The sequence below is a fragment of the Mandrillus leucophaeus genome, unplaced genomic scaffold (genome assembly GCF_000951045.1).
Source record: "Mandrillus leucophaeus isolate KB7577 unplaced genomic scaffold, Mleu.le_1.0 Scaffold122, whole genome shotgun sequence".
NCBI classification, from domain to species: domain Eukaryota; kingdom Metazoa; phylum Chordata; class Mammalia; order Primates; family Cercopithecidae; genus Mandrillus; species Mandrillus leucophaeus.
This window is the reverse complement of record NW_012100543.1, coordinates 4,369,476-4,374,719: the sequence shown is the minus strand read 5'-3', so window position 1 is coordinate 4,374,719 and position 5,244 is coordinate 4,369,476. Positions and strand designations below refer to the sequence as shown.

The 5,244-nt window shown below is 44.2% G+C and overlaps 1 pseudogene; it reads right to left on the bottom strand.

The window, feature by feature from the left end:
* Positions 1-2,926: 2,926 nt before the first annotated feature.
* Positions 2,927-4,546, bottom strand: LOC105533093 (annotated as a pseudogene).
* Between the last annotated feature and the right edge of the window lie 698 nt (positions 4,547-5,244).

Genomic DNA, 5,244 nt, shown 5'->3' with positions numbered 1-5,244 from the left:
ATCTCTCCCTCTCTCTCTCTTTACTGGGTTGTATAGTGCTCCCCTTCCCCCTGCCAATCCTTCTGCCCCCAATCCATGTTTACTTGGAACTTCAGAATGTGATTTTATTTTGAAATAGGGTCTTCGTGGATACAATTAGTTAAGATCAGGTCATACTGAATTAGGGTGGGCCCTAAATACAATGACTGGTATCCCTTTAAGAAGGCTATGTGAAGATACATAACCACAGGGAGAATGCCATGTGATGACAGAGACAGAGACAGAAGTGATGTGTCTATAAGCCAAGGAGTGCCAAGGATTTCTGGCAACCATCAGAAGCTAGTGAGAGGCAAGGAAGGATTCTGCCAACATTTCATTTTGAACTTCTGGACTCTAGAATGGTGACAGAACACATTTTGTTGTTTTAAGCCACCCAGTTAATGGTAATTTGTTGTGGCAGGTCTGGGAATCAAATGCATCTATCTATATTAAATTTCTGTTGCTGCTTTAAAAATTATCAGAGACTACTGGCTCAAGATAACATAAATTTATTACATGACAGTTCTAGAAGTCAGAAGTCCAAATACATTGGCAAGGCTGCCTGCCTGACAAAGCCTCTAGAGGAGAATCTGTCCCTTGCCTTTCCCAGCTTCTAGTGGCTTCCCTCATCCCTTAATTCTTGACCCTGTTAGCATCGATCTAAACTCTACTTCCGTCTTTGCATCCCCTTCTTTGATTTTGACCCTTCTGCCTGCCTCTTATAAGGACCCTTGTGATTAGATTGGGCCTACCAAATGCAATCCAGGATTTTCTTTTCTTTCCTCCCTTCCTTGCTTCCTCCCTCCCGCCCTCCCTTTCTCTTCCTTTTTGACTGAGTCTCCCGCTGTCCCCCAGGCTGGAGTGCAGTTGTGTGATCTCGGCTCACTGCAATCTCTGCCTCCTGGGTTCAACAGATTCTCCTGCCTTGGCCTCCTGAGTAGCTGAGATTACAGGCATGTACCACCAAGTCCAGCTAATTTTTGTATTTTCAGTACAGGCAGGGTTTCACCATGTTAGCCATGCTGGTCTTGAACTCCTGACCTCAAGTGATCCACTCACCTCAGCCTCCCAAAGTGCTAGGATTATAGGGGTGAGCCACGCCCAGTCCAGGATTATCTTTCCAAGTCAGGCTCTCACTCACATCTGTGCCACCTCTTTGACCATGTAAGGTAACATATGCACAGTTTCTGGGGATGAAACATGAAAATCTTTTCGAAGTCATATCTATCTGTCTATCTATCTATCTATCTATCTATCTATCTATCTATCTATCTATCATCTATTTATCTATCATCTATCTATCTATCTATCTATCTATCTATCTATCTATCTATCTATCATCTATCTATCTATCGATCTATCAATCTATCGATCTATCTGTCCATCTACATATCTGTCTATAATCTATCATCTCTCTGTCTATACCTATATCTCTATCTAGCTAGCTATTTGTACACATGCATATGAGAATGAGAATGATAGTAGGAAGGCAACATCCCTAAATGTCAAAGTGATTATTCCTGTATAAGTTGTTTTTATTTATGTTTTTAGTAAATACATAAAATATATGTTGTGCCATTTTACATGCCATACATGGAATAATGTTGCATCAGCATCTTGAATACTAATTAAAATGTTGATCTGAATGCCACAGAGAGGAGAGTAATCCATATTCTTGTTGACTTACAATTGCACTTGCATAAGTTGAAGGTCCAGTCGGGGCCTAGACTTTGGAAATGATGCTTAGGTCATGGATTGGGAGACATGCTTTCCAGTCAGAAAGTTCAACATTTCCCTTTGATTCAGTTTCATTGGATACATTTGTTGTTTCACTGGACAGTTGATTTGTCTTTTGCTAATTTCACCGGAGCATTGATATCTGCTTGGTGTCAGACATTCTTCTTTCAGACACAGGTCATGCAGACATGACTAACAAGTTATTCCCTCACTCTAGGAGCACACAGTCTAGAGGGGAGACAGATGGAGAGCCAAGATTATAGCATAATATGGTAAGTGTTGCAATAGATCTAGGCATATGAAAGCATCAGTGTTCACATGTCAGGGCACTGACGGAGATTTAGTGATGAATGAGTGATGTTAGGTTTATTTTAAGTGAAAAGAGAACTAAAAAGTCTCAAAGACATGAACACATTTCTACAACCATAATGATAATTCCTAGAACTGCCAAAGCTTTAGGAGAGCCCAAATGCCACGATTCACAGGTTAGACATACACGTAAAAGGTAAGCCATTGCCTGGGCTATTTTCTCAAAACTAGGACTTGCCTGAGGGTTTCCTCCTCCTAGACATTCTCCCTAACCTTCCTGTGGTTAGTGATTGAGAAGCATTTCTTTCCTGAGGTGTCTGCAGACGAAGAACAAATTGGCAAAGGGTCAAGTATCACACCCGTTTGGTTATGCCTCATGTGGACCTGGCTCTCAGAGAAGCTGTTAATGTAGCAGGTATTGATGCCTGGGATTGCATATCCTCCTCTACTTCACGGGGCATCTTTCCACTCCTGGAGCTTCCTCTCCACCTGCTGAAAGAGTATGAAGTTCCCTGGTGCAGATGCAGCTTGGCATGTTGAAGGAAGTGAACCATGTATCCTAAGTCTTTGAACGTATGTCAGGAGTCAATTGAAGGCTCAGGAAAATACATGCTACTCATTTGCCTCTGTGGTGCAGCATAGTAGTTAATCAGGAACTAGACTGCCTGGGTTCAAATCCTAACATGGGCATGTTTATTAGTCCCTTTATGCTTTGGTTCAAGTATAAACTAGCAATAGGATTGCTATGAAGATTAAATCATTCAATGCACGTTAAGTGATGAGCAGAATGTTTGGCAGAAAAAAAAAAACCCAATACAGACAATCTCTAAACTTTCTAATATTTAATCCTTTATTCATTAAATCATGGCAAAATGATTTTTTTTTCCCCCTGGATGGCTGTGTTGCTGACCATAAAGGTGGCAGACATTTTTAGCCCTGGGGTGGGGTGGGATGTCACAGACAACCGATTTCACATTGTTGGGGAGCCAATCAGCAACATAGCTGCTGTGCTTTTTTGGATGTTAAACATTTGCTCGTCCATCTCTTTCATGGACATGTGGACCCTGAAAATGGCAGCCATCATTAAGTAGCAACAATGGTGGGGTTGCAAGAAGCCATCATGTTTTTGGCATGAAACATCTGCTGGGTGAGCACAGCCACCATCAGGGCCCAGTAATGGTGGCTACCCTTGTGGGTCAGCAGGGTAAAGCCAGGCATGAAGAAGTACAGGTAGGGAAATGAGACCACATTCTCAGCCAGTTTCTGTAGGTCAGCATTTAGCTGGCTGGGGAAGCACAGGCAGGGGCTGACCCCACTCCTGGTGGGAGAAACCAGGTGGTTCAAGTCACCATAGGTGGGTGTGAGCAGCTTTAGAGTTCTGAAGCAGATGTCATAGAGAGCTTCATTATCAGTGCAAAATGTCTGTGCTTTGTGTTTTTTATGAGCTGGTGGACAGAGAGGGTGTCAGGCCAGGTTTCCATTAGCAGCCAGTTTTCACTAATCTTTTACTATAGTTCTGACAAATGCATATGTTCAGCATTAAAGAACGAGAGAAACTGGCCTCTGAGTACAAAGGTTGCAATGCAAAAACAAACCCATTAAGACCCCCACCTGAATTTTCTTAGTTCGTAAAGTCTGATAGAATAATAAAAGCATTCTTATACACAAGCCTCCTACCAGGGCCCACTTAAGATTAAGGAAGTTTCCAAGGCTCTAGGGAAACCTTTTCAGACCCTAAAGATTAGGTATAGATTGAATGAAACACTTCTGCTTGCAGGTACACTCCTACACATAGGCACGGAGCTTAAAATGTACATAAGCACTGGAGAAAAACTTGTAACTTCGAGTTGTTCTGGTGACTTACTCTGACCTTCTCCCTGTAACTGGTTGCAGAAATAAACTTCTTTCTTTCCCAGTCTGTCTACATCTTGTTATTTGATGGCAAGAACAAGCAACTGGACCTCATTAATCTGGGACCACCACCATTGTGTTCAACACCTTGGGCTAGGGCAGAATGCTGAATGTGTTCATGATTTGTCTGGGTACTCCTCCCAGGCCTTGTAGATGAGAAGGGTATCCAACCCAGACCCAGTGCCCCGACCCAGGGAGTGGGTCAGCTGGAAAACCTCCAGGCCCTCACAGCTCTTAGCCTCCTTCCTGGCAACGTCCGTCACTGACTCCACCAGCTCTGTGCCTTCTGTAGTAGGAGTGGGCTGTGCCTTGGCCCAGTTGTTCGCTGCACCACTCTGACGGAAGATGAAGTTGTCCGGCCTGAAGATCCGCCCGAAGGGCACAGAGTCCAAGACGCCGGGTTCAGATCCACGAGCACAGTGCGGGCACCGCTAGGTCCCAGAGGTCAGTGTACCAAGGGGGTCCCTCCCTGGAAGGGCACGGCAGTCCAGCCCTCCCCACCCCTCTCCCGCCAGGCCGCTGGGTCCCTGGTAGAATTGTCTCCTGGCTGCAAGCTGCCTAGCTCTGCCATGTCGCCGGCGGGGAGCCCGGGGGCCACAATGCAGGGCCACCACCCCAGCAGCCACTGCCACAGCGGAGGTGGTGGAGGCAACCGCAGCGACGTGGGCGGCAGGAGACAGACCGGAGGGAGTCCTTACTATGAGCAAGAAAGGTATAGAGCTTGGTACTTAATGAGAAAAATGTGTCCAAGACTAGAGTTCAAGTTTTTCACAAGTACCTAGCAAGGTAGGAAATAGATACATACCCTAGAGACAATGAAGGAATCAAATTAGGCATCTTATAATAGAAGAAATTGAATCAGAGGGGCAAGGTGACTTTGCCATGACATTAACATCCCTTCCAATTATTAGCTTCTCTTTGTCTCCAGGATTGTATTCAAAGAGTGAGATCACAGAGGATAGAACCACTAGGACCTCAGAGAACGGAGAGGTCAGTGGTGTTGGGTGGGAAGTGCAGTTGAGAGCTCCAAGAAGCATTTGGGCAACAAGTTCAATGGCTCTGAAGCACTACTGACCTATTTCAATTTTATGAGTACCTACTTTGTGAAGTATGTTGTTTTAGGCTTTCCAGAAAAAAATGTATAAATAAATATATTCCATATGTTTATATAAAGAGAGATAAAGAGAGAGGGAGAGAAGAGATCTGCTATCATTTTGTTGCTTCTTTTGATGTTGTTATTGCTGTGCACATGTGTATGAGTGTGTGTAA